The 16,642-nt window shown below is 42.5% G+C and overlaps 1 protein-coding gene across 4 annotated transcripts in view; it reads left to right on the top strand.

Moving 5' to 3' along the window:
* The first annotated feature begins 838 nt into the window (after window positions 1-838).
* LOC140700343 (mitochondrial inner membrane protease ATP23 homolog) overlaps window positions 839-16,642 on the top strand; it is a 193,173-nt gene continuing 177,369 nt past the window's right edge. For all 4 annotated transcript variants that reach the window (XM_072973847.1, XM_072973842.1, XM_072973843.1 and 1 more), the window contains exon 1: window positions 839-1,136. The gene's annotated coding sequence lies outside the window, so the exon portion shown is untranslated. The remainder of the gene's footprint in view (window positions 1,137-16,642) is intronic.

A 16,642-nucleotide genomic window follows, 5' to 3' on the forward strand; every position in this document is an offset into this window, starting at 1 on the left:
GACATTAAAGAGTGGAATAGTGTCCCTTATTGTATTGGAAATTCTAGGAGAGGAGAATATGGAGCTGCCTAAGAAAGGTTGACCAGAGGACTGGATACAGATGGCACTATGACACAGTGGTTTAGAGCATGGCTGTGGCGCTAGGAGGCTCCAAGATCGAATCCTTGGAGGTTTCTTAACATTTTTCTTATGTTGGGGGTTTCTTACCATTTTTATGCCTGAATTTCCTAATCTGTAGAACAGCAGTTACAATAGTTTCTATGCTTCACGGAATAGTTGTGAGAATTTAATGTAGACCCTCTCCAGGCATTCTTTGTTGCACAGTCACTTAACATTATCGGAAATCAATTTGTTAATGGTTTCTCATCTCTCACTACATGTCCCGTAAAGGCAGGGTTGCTGCCTGTCTTGTTTACCAGTGTTTTCCTAGTGCCTGGCACATACTAGATGTTGAAGAAATAGTCGTCGAATAGATTACAAAAAAAACTGCTTGGCAGTGCATGGCAAGTAGTGAAGCGGTAGTTACTTTTGATTAATAGTAGGAGTGCTACTGCTATCATTTGCATTTCTATGAACTTCAGTGATAACTTTCATTGAGGTTTTTAGATGTCTTAAACACTTCGGGGCAGCGTAGGCCTGAGGCCGTTGGCGTAGACGCCTCTTCCCGGGACCCGAACCCGCGGCGGCCGGGTGAGCGGCCAAGCGGGAGGGCGGGGGCGCGGGGCCCGCGAGCGGGGCGAGCAGGGCCGGGCGCGGAGGCTGTCGCGGGGCCGCGCGGGGTCGGGGGCGGGAGGCCGGCCTGCCGGGCGGGGGGGCGGGGCCGCGCGGAGTTGGGGGCGGGAGGCCGGCTTCTGGGCGCACGGGCCGTGGCCGCGGGCGCCGGCGCGGGGGCTCCGGGCGCGGCGGGCGGGAGGGGTGAGCGCAGAGCCCGGGGGCCGGGGGTGCGTGCCCCGCGCCCGCCCGCCTTGGTGCCGCCGCCGCTTCCCCGCAGGCTCGCCCCGAACGCGCGGGGTCGCGACCCTCGGCGGCGGCGGCGTCAGGGCTGCGGGGCCGCCGGTGCGGCACATCTGCGAGCGGGAAGCGTCGTCCGGACAAGAAAGCGTCGCCGCTGTTAAGGCCTCCTGCGGGCCTCGGAGGTAAGCGTGGGCGTGGTTGGGGTTTCGGTGGTGAGAAGAAAGCCCCGCGACCCTCGACGGGGCCCGGCCGCCGCGGGGGGACGAGGGTTGGTCCCACTGTCCCCGCGCCTTCCCTCGCCCGCAGCCGCGCGTGGGGGGTGGACTCGCCTTGGGACGTGTGTACTGCCCGTGTGAGTGGGCCGAGGATTAACTTGACAAAAACGTTGGGACCTTCTCCGCTAAGGAGCCTCCCAAAGTTGCAGGAAAGCCGAAAATGTATTATGTTGTGTTACGTCAGGGAGAAGCTGTGTGTGGACTTTTCGAAGAGAGGGGATTTGGAAATGCGGAAATCCTGGTGCAGGCTGAGTGCAGGCAACTCCGCAGGGGGCATGTGGGCCCCTTCCTCTGGGCCTTGGGAGGAAGGGAAAGGGGTAGCAAGTGAGCAGTTCTTGGGGGAGAAAAAGTGACTCCGCTGGTCGCAGAGCTGATAGGAATCCTGGAGGACCAGGCTTGGGGAACGATCTGGAACCAAGAGACACCCAGAGACCGGAGCCAAGTCAAGTTTTTACCACAGGGGTGGTCTGGCTAGGATGCTGCTGGCACGGCCACCATTGGTTCTTGGTGCTGCTTTGGCATGTGTGATGCTGCCGCCTCTAGGTCCTGGGTGCCCCCACTGCCGTCACCAAAATGAACTGTGAACTTTCTTCTACTCTCTGCATCACTTGCACCTGATTGAAAGTCTTAAGCAGATACATCCACAGGGACTAGCTAAGGTCACAGGCCTGTGACTTGGCTGCTAGAGTTTAGGGAAAGCCAGTATTTTGGCCGTGTTGGCTTCTGTAGAGGATGGGGGAGTTCTGTCTTCTCGCAAAGCTCTTAACCACCAAATAAAAGTAAATGTCAGAGAAAGAAATATTATATGATATCACTTGTATGTTAAATCTAAAAAAAAAAACAAATCAACTTATTTACAAAAAGACTCACAGATGTAGAAAACAAATTTATGGTTACCAAAGAGGGAAGAGGAGGGAAAGGGGTAAATTAGGAGTACGGGATTAACCGATAAACACCACTGTATACAAAACAGATAAACAAGATTTACTGTATAGCTCAGGGAGCTATATTCAATATCTTGTAATAACTTATAATAGGACAAAAGAATCTGAAGCTGTACACCTGAAACTAACACAATATTGTAAATCAACTATAATTAAATTAAAAAACCCACCAAACAAACAAAAAAACACCAAACCACAAAATGTATGAAAGATTTTTAATGAAACATTTGAATAAAAAAAAAAAAAACAAAGTGGAATCTCAGCGGTGGGGTCAGTGGGTTGGCTGGTGAGAAGCTGCTTTTGTGGAGTTCATGCCCGGCCTCCTTTCCTGCCATTATGGCCGTTCTATTCACAGGCCCATTCAGAACGAACTGGGTGTGATTTGTTGAGGAAGGAGGTAGATGCAACTTTCTTTTGTCTTCAGGACGTGTGCTTGGGCCCTGTCTGAATTCAGCACTTCTGCTTGTTGGTGAAGTGCTACTGGAAATTCCTAATTTTAGGCTGGATGGATCAGCTATGTCCAATCTATGGTGACCAAAAGAGTTCAATAGATGGTCACCTGGTCTTCAGTGGTCAGGTGTTCAGTATGTACTGTTGCCTACAACGAGCCCAAGAACAGTTTCACAAAAGGATACTGATTATTTGCCCCACAGGCCAGGGCTTGGCTCTCAAAACCTGGGTTTGGTTCCCAAACCTGTGATTTGCCTCTTGGACTTACCAGAGCTTCCAACGCCATGATGTTGAGCATCCTAAGGTGTGCTGGGTGTTCAGGAGGTCCAGATGGCAGAACTGCAGCCTGGACCAGCTAGAGAGCCTTTTCTTGCTCTGACTTGTGAGACATCTGCTAGAGGGTTTGAAGCAGCACACCCAAATCTGTATGTTGCTTCCCAAATCCAGAGACCCACAGGAGGTCGTTTTCTTACCCTACAGAGAAAAAGGTGAGGCAGCTTGTCCTTAACATTTGAGGAGATGTCTTGACATTTCCAGAGAACCTTCACTGAGGTGCCAGGTCTCTGAATTTGATGGGGCTTATCTCCTCCCCTCTGGTATGAGCGTACACCTAGCATACCTGCTGTGTGCTTCTCTCCAGGTGCTGTCAGCTTAGTCTTATCAAAATAATGAACTGGTGTGGTTCCTAGAGGAAAATGAGATGCTGAGGTTGGTGTGGATTAAATGATGGTGCAGAGTGAGAGCTGGTGTGACTCTGAGGCAAGACAAGAAAGGCTAACTTCCGTCCCTGCACTGATTCCGGAGTGTTTTCCACTTACAAGGTAGTGAAGAAATGCATTTTCTTACTCAGTGTTTGCACATCTGGTCCAGATGAGGAGAAGTGGCTTTCTGGTGGCCTAGGCTGTCCTGCTCCTCCTCTGTGCCACTAACCTCCTTCCACCTGTCGTTCTGCTTATTTTCATCAGCTCTTTGTTCTCATCTTTCTACTTTCTCTAAACTCACATTATCAGAGGGGAAATTAATAATGTAGAGAGTGAAAGTGCCAGCTGTAGAGTTGGAAACTCAAGTCTGTTATTTCCTAGCTGTGTTACCTAGGGAAAGTTGTTCAACATCTCTGTGCCTTGGTTTCCTCATGCTGTTGAGATTGATATAATAACAGAGCCTACTTAGAGGTGAACTTACTATGAAGTTTGAAATTTGGGGGCTCCAAACTTGTATAGGCTCCTTAAAAGGGCCAGGAATTACTAGCAACTGTGTTCCTGTGGTCACATTTCAAAATATAAATTGCCAAGTTTTCATAAAAATTACAAAGTGATCTATTTTAACTGCAGTCTTTTGTAACTTCTGTCTTTCTCCTCTCTGACTTTCTCTGTCACCTTTCCCCTTGTGATGTGTAATGTTGAAGTGACCACAGATACTTTTGGATCTAAGTCTAAGCTGAATTGGGGATAGATTAAGTTTAAGTTTGATGGGATGGTAGCATCTGGGTTTGTGTGGTTCACAATCACTTTTGCCCATAGTTAAGTCATTGCCAGCTGTCCTGATGCAGGAATGACTTCCAGGAACACACCTTCTACCCACGGTGCCGTATCATCAGCATTATGACACGAAGTTTAGCACCAGATATTTATTACAGCAAAAGTGTGTCTGATGGTGCTGGGCACTGAAAATATTTGGGAAGTGAAGGCGAAATCAGGGATTGAGAAGTTAGTTTATGGAGAAAGACCTTTCCAACCATCACATCTGTAAAGTTGTCATTGGGTTTGATTTTCATCCTCTAAATAAAAAAAGTTATCAACTGTCAGAAATATACTTGATGATGCAGGAACATATATAATTATAAACATACCATTAATTTCCTTCTTTTTAAGAAAATGGGATGGGGTATTTGATTAAATGTAAATACTTCATCTTAACTGAAATTTGAAAAGATGTTTTGAGTGTTTCAATTAAAAAGTGAGAAATTAAAACCACCTTTAGAGTGCTGGTGTTCTGAGCTGAGCCACCTGTTCTCCTTGCCTGACCCTGCAGTAGACCTGTCTCTGCTCAAAAAAACAAAAACCCAAACAGCTTCTATGGATCTGGATGTATGTGAAAGTATCTGCTTTTGTAATCTTCAAATTTATTTTTAAAAGAACTAAGAGAAAATCTAGATGAAAATAATGAAATATGAAACAAAAGCAATAAAGATGGGTGATGAGATTATTCTTACATTCAGAAATGAGTTATAATGGAAATATCAAATTGTATTAAAAGCTGAAGTTTGTTAAGAGGAAGAGAGAGATTCTGCATGAAGTATAGGCTCGTGGATTACTTGATAATCTATCTCTGACAAAGTGTTTTCCAAAGATGGCAGCAGAAGTATCTCCCATCCCACATGCACGTTTGCAATGTGACCTTATCACCCTCACATATCAAGAGGTGGGGTCTAACCCCCTACTCTTAAATCTGGGATTGTCTTAGTGACCCACTTGTAACCAACAGGATGTGCTGGGAATGATGCTGTGTGGCTTCCAGGGTTAGGTGGGAAGAAGCCTTGCAGCCTCTGTCTTGGCTCTGGGAATGTTTGCTCTGGATGTCTTCTTTGGGGACACTCCCTCTTGGAATCCAGCTGCTAGGCTGTGAGAAGGCCGAGCCTCATGGAGTGATCACGTGTAGGTGTTCTGGTCAGTAAACCCAGTCATTACAGGCACCCGACATGGGAATGAAGAAACTGTTAGATGATTCTGCTCCCAGCTGTTCAAGTCACTTCTACCTAGTGAGTCTGATGACAGAGACATTGTGCTGCAGAGACGAGAATCCTTGTGCTCTGTCTAAATTCCTGACCTACAGAAATTAAGAGCACAACAAACTGATCATTGTTTTATGCCACTGGATTGGGGTGGTTTGTTATGCAGCAATAGGTCACTTGAACACCATCCAATTAATGAAGAGAGTGAATCAAATGAACACATTGGGAAAAGATTTAGATTTCTTGCTGATTAGACATAAAAACTGACATCAAAGTAGGAAACATAAAATTTAATATGCTACTGCAGTGAGAGCCTGGAGGGCAAAATGGCTAATGAGTGAGGTCAGTTCAGAGACTACTTAAGATAATTCATTGTACAGGAAAACTTGAAACATTGTGAACATTTACAGCTAATATATGAAAGAAATTTGATACAGGTTTGATCAAATTTGACAACAATCCTAAAATCTTACATAAAATTGCCAAAAATGAGTTGTGAAGTTAAAAACTTTTTTCCTAAACTACCAATTAAAACAATACATTTCAATCATCCATGCAAGGGGTAGGACAAATCATCTCTCTAATCTCTTTGCAGAAAGTGTATAACAAAATCATTGTCCTGTGTATAGGAAGGCAATCAAACAGTGCACAGCAAGAAACATAAGAAGAAAAGAATTACAGTGGTGAGCAGGGAAAACAAAAATATATTATTTCCCTGGATTGTATCATTCGTGGCATCTGCCAATTTAAAAAATTTTCCAATTTTAGTAATACATTTTTTCTTTTAAATGAACATTGTTCTTAATTTTATATTTGTATTTCTGTCTTATTTTATTAAATAGGGCCGCCTCAAAGGATATAAGCTTTAGGCCCCACATGTCTGGGATCGATCCCTGTATCTATCACATAGGGTTTTTTTGGGAGTTAAATAAGATAATCAAGTCAAGGGGTTCGTATTGTATATATTATGCTCTCAAACAATCTTAGCTGTTGCTATTACTGTTCATTCTAGCTCAGATGCCCTTCTGTGCTTCCTGTGCTGCCTGAGAGTCTGGGCAGAGGTAGTTAAATCCGGGTATTTCAAAACTTTATAGGAAGAGGACTAAATTATTTAATTTAATAATTTATTTGATAAACTGATTTAGTGATTAGCTTATTTAATTTTTGGAAAACTAAGTTTTTTTTTAACTGCTAGAAAAAAACCCTGTACATCTAAAGTAGAACACCACTAATAACGTGTGATTCTCAAGTTAGTAGCTGTGACCTTGCCCACATCTTTTACACCATGTTGTTAAGAGACCCCATAACCCTTTACATTTTAATAATTCTCTCAGTGCAGTCATCATCCCACACTATGGAATCCAGCTAGAAGGTAAGTACCATCAGGCAGGGGCCCTGTTTGGTGTACAGATGAATCTTTAGCACCCAGAACTCTGCCTGGAATATGGGAGATGCTCACCGAGCATTTTTTGAGAAAATGAATATGGAAATTTGTGAACTAAAATATGGCATGCTCCCTGTTGAAGTAGGGAGCTACACATTCCTCTGGTTCTTTCTCCTTTCAAGAGGAAAATCTGACTTGTTGCCCCCATGTAGCATCAAGTGTTTAGTTTGAAACTGTAGACTACACAGCATCAGCAGGCCTTACTGAATTTGAAGTAAGATGAAGAATGAAGTCTGCCACTGGTGTTGGTAAATAAGACAGAGGGAGAGAAGCACTTGGCGTCCCAGCGAGCAGAGTAGTGGGTCCGAGGCTGAACAGTGGTCAGGGCGTGCTCCATGCAGTTAGTGACCAGGCTCAGATTCTTGTCCTTTAGAAACAAGTTTATTAAAATACTGGCAATCTGTTATAGAGGGACAATGTTAGAGCTGTAAAAACACGTTAACATGAAAAGAAGCAGGATAAAATACAAGGTACAAACAGTATTGGAGGGGTGGGAGAGTGCAGGACAAGAAGAGGAGGGCTCTGTGTTCCAGGTCTGATGGCTGGGTGGTGGCTGCTGGAGGGCTCTGTGAGAGGAGGCGGGCACAGGGCTCGGGGCACAGGCTTGCGGCTGTGTTGTCCCGTACAGCAGCCGCAAGCCACATGTAGCGATTTAAAATAAATGTGGCCAGTGTGATTGAGATGTGCAGCAAATATAAAATTCACATTGTGTCTCAAAGACTTAGTATGAAGAAAGAATGTAAAATATCTCAATTGCAATTTTCATATTGATTATTTGCTGAAATGATAGTATTCTGGAAATGGTCTGTTCTGGATTAAATTCACCTGTTCATTGGTTTTTGTTTTTTTTTTTTAATGTGGCTTACGTTTGTGGCTAGCATTCTATTTCTATTGGGCTAATGTCTAGAGCAACATTGCCGGGGTTCAGTTCATCACTTTGCACTGTTTTGCTGAGTGATCTTGGGAAATCACTCAACATTTCAGGCCTCAATTTCCTTATCTGTAAATGAGGACTAGCAGCAGCACTTTCCTTCTAGGGTTATGAAGACTGAGTTAATCCTTCCACAATGCCTCGTGTGTGTTGAGTATGTGTTGGGGCTCAGGGGAAGCCGGCAGCCTGGGCGAGGCAGGAAGGGCAGCAGCAAGTGAGCCTAGTCTCGGACTGGCATGGAGCAAGCAGTCAAGAAGTTTTCTCAAGTTAATAACTTTGCCATCCTTGCTCTGTGGGGACCTAGGAACTTACAGCCTTCAAAGTACTTGTCTCGGTGACTCTCCTTCACCTCTGGGGACGCTTGACCCCAGATCCCCTTGAGTACACCCTGTATATTGTCATGGCAAATGGATGTTTTAAATTTCCCAGGTGCTGTGATAGCAACATGAACACCAAAAGGACAGAGCTCCCTTCTGAAACACAAGGCAAGGGACTGTTAACCAGGGAAACAGCATCATTTTGTGACCTAATCAGTCCCACCCCTTCTTAAACAAAGATTGCTCCAGGCAGTGTTTCAAGAAAGGCATTTAGGTCAAGGAAGAAAATGAAAGAGTACACCCAAGCATCTGGGGAAGACGTTCAAATGAAATTCAAAGGGTCAACACCCATAGACTGCATTCTGAGAAGCTTCAGATCTGGGCTGGAGGCACTGGTGCTGCCTCTTCCTGCCCACCTCACACCTCTCTCTCACAGACCCACCCTCTGTGACAGCTCCTTGAACCCTCAAGCCCCTTCCTGGCCCCTGCCTCTTCCTCTTTACCTACTTGCTCAGTTCTTTTGTGAGGCTTAGGCCTCCTTTGGCCTCTGCTGCACAAAAAGGTAAGTCACCCCCTCATCATTGCCTCAATGCACCTGCACACACCCGTGTCCATATTTGCTGTATACCCACTACAGAAGATTTTCTCCCACAGAACTGAGTTCAGATTCTGGTTTGACCTCATACTTAACCGTAGAGAATCACATTTAACACGCAGGTTTTCTGTAAGGAGTAAATGGAGCACTTGGCACAGAGCTTTACCTTTAAATTAACCCACCAATGTTCATTCTCTTCTCCTGAGAACCATCAGTCAGCTTTAGTGACTTAAAGCACTTAGCTAATAAGGCAAATAATGTGTTAGTAATAAACTCTTAACATTCCCATATGGGATATACATTATATACATAATATTCATATATATATGAATATAATATATATATATCTTACAGAAATACATTAAATTTGTTTGAAACATATAGACATCTTACGGGAATAGCAATAAAACAAAGTAAGTCAAAAGAATATGAAAAGGAGTGTATATGAATATATATGTATAAATGAATTACTCTGCTATACACCAGAAATTAACACAACATTGTAAGTCAACTATACTTCAATTAAAAAAAGTCCTAGTATATTTTTCACATTCTGTAATGTATGACCTTATATTATCAAAAGATTTAGACATTCCATTCCCAAAGTCCTTCATTTCATTCAGCACCAATATATCTGGAACCCAGGCCCATCACTCGCAGATACACTCCCAGCCACAGTCAGGTCTTCTTCAGAGGCTGGTCCTTGCCTCAGGCTGTCAGAAGAGGCTTCTACACCATATTTAGAAATGCAGTCCACCACCCAACACAGACATTCTCCTAGTTGGGCTAGAATCATTGACTGTTCTTCCGCTGGCCTTTCTGACCAGGGGAAGAAAGCTCAAGGTCACCTCGATGAGGCCAATCAAGTTCACATTCAAGATCTTTAAGAAGTCGTCTTTGGTCAGCCATTGATTTGGGACAATAGGCAGGGCAATGCCATCATTGTTCACCAAACCCAAGAGGCCTGGTAAAAGCCAAAGAGTATTAGTTAGAAATAGGAAACTCATTTAAGAATCATTTCAGTGTTCAAATTACATTCTCTTCAGGAAGATAAACAATAAACTCAATAAATTGGTAAGTTATAAAGTATATTAGAAAATGAAAAGTCATAATGGATTAAAAAAAAATGAGCAGGTGAGGAATGTGTGCCATCATACTGAGTCAGCTGTACAGGACAAGCTTCCTTGAAAAGTTGAGAACTGAGCAAACTTGCAGAAGGAAAATGGGTCAAAGGGACAATCTGGAGCAGGTAGTTCCAGGGGAAGAACAGCTGCAATAAATACCTTAAGGCCGGGGGATGCCTGGCCTGTTGGAGGAGCAGTAGGAAGACCAGTGTGTCTGGGGCAGTAGCAATAGTTGAGAAATTGTAGAGAACTGGTCAGGGAAGCCATGGGATGCCAGGTCATGCAATGCTTTGTACGCCATTTTAGAGTTTAGCTTTTACTTCAGGTGAAAAGGGAAACCACTGCAGGGTTTTAAGTAGAGTTGTGACTGATCTAATTTATTTTTAAAAGGTCGTCTGTGTCTGCTGTGTTAAATTGACTGAGGGTAGACAAGAGTAGGTACAGGGGCAGCTAGTAGGAAGTTACTGCAGTGATCCAAGCATGAAATGATGACCGTTAGAACTGGATTGGTAGCAACAGCAGTAGCAAAAAGAAGTCGAACTCTCAACAGATTTTAAAGACACAGTATAAATTTCTGACTTTTTGAATATGGTGAGGGAGAGGAAGAGTGATTTTGCTGAAATGAGCAACAGAATAGAGTTACCACTAACTGAGATGGGAAAGGTTTGGAGACGGGCAATAATCAGGAGTTCAGTTCACTAAGGTTAAATCTGAGACGTCTCCCAGATATTCAGCTGGAAATATGGAGGAAGCTTTTGTATATTTGAGTCTGAAGCTAAGGAGAGAGTTCTGGGTTGGGGTTGGAGGTACAAGTGTAGATACCTTGGAGATCCAAAAATTGAGGCCTGAGGGCATTCTACATTAAGGATCTGGGGGAAGTGGAGGAACCAGCAAAGGAAGCTGAGTGAGAACATTGAGGGAAGAGGAAATACGTTCTAAGAGAGTGGTGTCCTGGAAGCCATAGAAAGAAGATATATATCAAGAAGGAGAGAGAGAGAGAGAGAGAGAGAGAGAGATCAAATGTTGCTATGGCAAGTAGGGTGAGGCCTGAGAATTGACCTTTAGATGTAGAAGGTGAAGGTCATTGGACACCTTGTTAAAAGCAGTTTAGGAAGAGTGGTGGGTGTTGGTGCATGATTGGAAATGCTCCAGTAGAAAATAGGAAGAGGGTCTGGAGGCAGTGAACATAGATCCATAGAGGAATTTTGTGGCAACAAGAAAAAGATTTCATGGTGGTGATGGAGGTGACAGTCAAGGGACAGGAAGATGGGAGAAATAAATAGTAGAGAGTAAAAAGTTAATGATTAAAAAAAAAAACGAGAATAGAATTGCTGGAGGGCTGTGCTGAACAGGCTGAAAGGAGTATGCTCTAGAGCACAAGTAAATGGCCTGGGTTTACACAAGGGGAAGGTAGGACAGGCTGTGCTGGTGCAGGTGATGGTAGGCAGGTGGAGGTGGTAGGAAGAGTCCTGGGGAAATTATCTTCCAGTTGCTTTAGTTTTTCTCAGTGAAGTTGGTCATCAGATCAGAGCTAGGATAGGAGAGAACAAGTTGGAGGTATGAAGAGAGGAAAGATTTGAAATGGTTGTTTGGAAATTAGGACAATGAATGGAGTATCACCATATGACAGTAGCGTAAAAGCCCACTAAAGGTTTGTGGCCATGAATTTTTCATAAGACTAATCATGTGTGGATTCAGGTTTCTCCATCCGCAGTCAACTCCGCAAGGTCAGGCGTGGGGAAGTGAGAGGTGGTGGTTGCAAGAATAAGTTGCCTCATGCTTCTAGGAGTGAGACCAGTAGGCCTCAGCTCCACTGCCCTGTCTGTGCTTTGAAAAACTTGCAGAGCTCAAAAAGTATTTATTTTTATAATTATTAAGCTTTGCGTGCAATATCCTGCAGCAGGGTGGTATCATGCCTCAGATACTACCTTTCTCACTCTCCCATACCTGAGAGATAATGGTACTACCCTTCCCTTCCTTTTAAAAACCAATTGGGATGTGATTGGCCAAAAGAGAGTGAGGTCATAGATAATTTCAACTCCTTTCCAATCTGTCTTGAACCCCATACATCCTTTGTAACTCAGATTTTAAGTGTTAATAAATTGCTGCACTGTTCCCATGACTTTTGACACAGCCTGGTAATTTCACACACCCTGACTAAGAATTGCTGATATTAGGCAGTGTGCAGAGTGATCTGGCGCAGGCAACAGGGTCCTTGCAAAGGGACAGTGACTCAGGGAAAACAGATAAACAGATTGCAATTTGCAAAAATAAACATTCATTCATTATCTCACAATTCCTGGTCTTCTTCCCACTAGCCTCATAACCCAAAATGACTGGAAGGAGAGGGATTTTCTCTCTTGCTTGGTGAAAATGGCCCTCGGGTGCTGACTTTCCAATGTCAGTATTACTTTTTCTTTGACAATAACTGTATTCCCTATTTTCATTTTTTAGAACTTTGCGGGGATGTGGGGAGGTGTGACTAGAAAAGAAGTGACATCTACCACAATTTACGCCCTTGGCTTAAAATCCCAACAGAAGCCACTTTCCGCTAGAGAGAGTCTATGCTCAAAAGGGAGAGGGTGAGGGATCCATGCTGTGTCTGCACGGGCAGACACCTCACAGGGAAGGTTAACTGAATCTTACGTACTGATGTCTTCCAGTCTTATAGGAGACCATATGCATAAATAGGGCATCTGTAAATGTTTTTTAAGACATCAGTCCTTCTCTGAAAGGGATTTAAAACTTGTGATAAAAGTTATGTTGGTAAAGGGGAATACATGAATAATTATTTCAATCAAGATTAAATACCATAAGAGTCAGAAAAGTATATGTAACTAGATTTATAAAGAAGGCTTTATGCTGGGGGGTGGCCTTTAGAGGAAAGACTCCAATTCAGCATTGCAGTAAGAAGAAAAGGGGACCACAGGAAACCATGGACATCAGCAGTCCCCAGACGCATCAGATTTAGCTCCTTAAGTGTAAGAGGCTTATTTCTGAAATGTTGACCATGTGAGGTCTTGTGGCTTCAAACTGTCATTAACACATGCAGACTTGTCTCTGGAAGGGCCAAGCCCCTTTTTCATTTTTCTCCTATTACCACTAGAGAGAGAGAGAAAAGTGTAACTTCAAAGGAGACACGCATCCTGGGGCCTAAGGAAGTTTTAGGTGTTTTTGGAAACGCTGGAGGCAGTAAAAGGTCTTTTATTCACAGTAGGATCTTGAAGTAAAATGACCAAATAGAACCCTTATTGAACTAAATGATTAAAAAATGTGCGTCAGCCTCGTTGATGGTTCACTGTTCTGTAAACAATTCAGGAGTTAAAATTCCTTACATCAACAGATTTCTGAGTGTGTGTGATGATTGCTGTAGAGTCACAGCCAATCACCAATTGAAATGAATTGTGAGTAGTTCCGGTAGGTAGTTTCACTTTTAGCACTAGTTTATTTTCAAATAAAACTTTATTTTAAAATTTATTACTATCTAAGAGAAAATCTTTTTTTTCTACGTGGGTATGGATGCATTTCCATGCATTTGACTTGGTGTGTGATGCATGGCCTCCACGGTAACCTGCTGGGCATCCAGGCTGAAGCGAGGCAATATCTTACCCTGTTTTATTTGGCCTCAGTATCTACGCAGCTCAGACAGAAAATTTAACCAGTTTTCATGTCATGAATTTAAACTGGAAAATAATGCTGCTGTCAGTAATTGTGAACAAGCATTGTTGCAAAAGCCCCAAAGGAAGACATTTAACTCCCCCACCCCAAAATGGCCCCAGTGCCTTATACAAAAATGGTAATAAAGTGTTGTTGTCATCCTGCACGGCCAGGACTGGAGCCCTTGGGAGTGGGAGGACCACACAGCGTGGGCAGAGGGGATTAATTCTTGATCTCCTTCTCAGAACTGGGAGTGGGAGGGCTCTGCAAGGAAGGAACATGCAGGAGAATCTGAGAATGAATTACAGAGAAAGCAGCAGTTCCTTTATGGATAGCGCAGCACAGGAGGAGGGGCCGACAGCATGCCTTTCCTTGGCACAGCCTCTCCCTCGGGGATTCCCTGTGCTCCCACTCAGAGTTCTTGCCCAGGATGCATTTGGGCCAAGGCCAAGTGAGTGCAGGAAAGGGAGAAAGAGTCAACACCTAAAGCTACTAGTCTACTAGATGCTCACTTAGCTGTCCTTGGTGGTTTCTCTGCTTCCAGTTCCCAAATGGTCCACCCTGGACTTCCTTCTTGAAGACTGGGAAGTTTGTCTGCTCCCTTGTCAGAGGTCAGGCACCTGCTTAGGCTCACAGGAAACCCTCTCTGCTCCTTGCCTGAGTTTCCTCAGAACCTCGTCCCAGGACTGATAAGAGGGGATAATACACAGAAAGATGTTGCTCCGGTCTTGTGATCAGAGTTTCGGTATAACTTGATCTTACTCATTTTCTCAAATTACCTCATCATAAATTCACCTGTGGGCACCGGTGAGCAGTAAAGACATTCCCAGAAACCCTCCTGGATGCAGTAGGTTTTTCTGATTTTCATCATCTGCTGAGTTTGAGAAAGGTTTATACTGTTCTCAGGAAAAGACATATACAGTGACATGTCGGCAGCCTGCACTAAAGGAACCAGAGTTGACATTTTTACTCTGGATTTTCAGAGTATACTACATCTGCTAATTAAAGTTTCTACACCACAGTCACTCTTTCTTTTCCTTCATTGCCCTTCTACACTAGAAGGAATCAGTAGAAAGTATTTGAAGATGTGATAGCCAAAAACTTACCTAACCTGGGAAAGGAAACAGACTTCCAAGTCCAGAAAGCACAGAATTTCAAACAGGATCAACCCAAAGGGGAACACACCAAGACACACTGTAATTAAAATGGCAAAAAATTAAAGACAATATTAAAGGCAGCAAGGGGAAAGCAAAAAGTTATGTACAAGGGAACTCTCATAAAGCTATCATCTGGCTTTTCAGCAGAAATTCTGCAGGCCAGAAGGGAGTCACATGATACACTCAAAGTGGCAAAAGGGGAAAACCTACAGCCAAGAATACTCTACCTACCTAGGCTGTCATTCAAATTTGATAGAGAGATGAAAAGTTTTATAGACAAGCAAAAACTTAGAGTTCAGCACCACCAAACAAGCTTTACAAGAATTGTTAAAGGGACTTCACGAAGTGAAAAGAAAGACCACAACTAGAAATATGGAATTACAAAAGGAAAAAGGCAGATATACAATAAAGGAAGTAAATCAATCATATCAAAGCTAGTAGGAAGATTAAAAACAAAATAGTAAAATCATTTATATCTACAGTAAGCAGTTAAGAGGTATACAAAACAATTAGATGTAAAAATGATGTCAAAAACAATCATGAGGGAAGGAGAGTACAAATGCAGGGTTGCTAAAATGCATCGGAAATTAAAAGATTAGCAACATCAAACAATTATCTATCTATCTGTCTGTCTGTCTATCTCTCTATCTCATGGTAACCACAAACCAAAAATCTGTAGTAGGTACTCACACAAAAAAAGAGAACAAAATCCAAACACAGCATAAAGGTAGTTATCAAATCTCAAAAGAAGGGAACAAAAAAGAACTATAAAACAATCCTAAAACAATTAACAAAATGGCAATAAGGACATACATATCAATAACAACGTTAAATGTAACTGGACTAAATGCTCCAATCAAAAGTCACAGAGTGGCTGAATGGATATGAAAACAAGACCAGTGTATATACTGCTTACAAGAGACTCACTTTAGATCTAAACGCAAACACAAATTGAAAATGAGGGAATGGAAAAAGGTATTCCATGCAAATGGAAATCAAAAGAAAGCCAGGGTAGCATTACTTACATCAGACAAAAGAGAAAATAAAGACTGTTACAGGAGACAAAGAAGGACGTTACATAATGATCGAAGGATCAATCCAAGGAGATGTAACAATTGTAAATACGCATGCACCTAACATAGGAGCACCTAAATACATAAAACAAATATGAACAGACATAAAGGGAGAAATTGACAGTAACACAATAATAGGGGACTTAACATGCCACTTACATAAATGGACAGATCATCCAGACAATCAATAAAGAAACAGTAGTCTTAAATGACACATTAGACCAGTTGGACTTAATAAATATCTACAAGGACATTCTACCCCAAAACAGAAGATTACACATTCTTTTCAAGTGCACATGAAACATTCTCCAGAATAAATCACGTGCTAGGCCACAAAACTAACCTCAAAAAGTTTAAGAAAATTGAAATCATATCAAGCATCTTTTCCAACCATAACTCTACAAGACTAGAAATCATTTAAGAAAAAAACTGCAAAAAAAGAAATACAAACACGTGGAGGCTAAATAGTATGCTACTAAACAACCAGTGGGTCACTAAAGAAATCAAAGAATATCAAAAAGTACCCACAGACAATTAAAATGAGAGCACAATGATTGAAAAGATATGGGACACAACAAAAGCAGTTCTAAGAGAGATTATAGCAAAATAAGCCTACTTCATGAAACAAGAAAAACTCAAACAACCTAATCTTACACCTAAGTAACTAGGAAAAGAAGAACAGAAAAGCCCAAAGTTATTAGAAAGAAAGAAATAATAAAGATCAGAGCATAAATAAATGAAATAGAGATTTTTAAAAACTAGAATAGATCAATGAAACTAAGAGCTTTCTCTTTGAAAAGATAAACAAAATTTATAAACCTTTAGCCAGACTTACCCAGAAGAGGGCTTGAATAAATGAAATCAGAAATTGGAAAGAAGTTACAATAGACATCACAGAAATACAAAGGATAATAGAGAGATTACTATGAACAATTACAAGTCAATAAAAGGAGCAACCTATAACAACTGGACAAATTCCTAGAAATGTGC

The sequence above is a fragment of the Vicugna pacos genome, chromosome 12 (assembly GCF_048564905.1).
Source record: "Vicugna pacos chromosome 12, VicPac4, whole genome shotgun sequence".
Taxonomy (NCBI): domain Eukaryota; kingdom Metazoa; phylum Chordata; class Mammalia; order Artiodactyla; family Camelidae; genus Vicugna; species Vicugna pacos.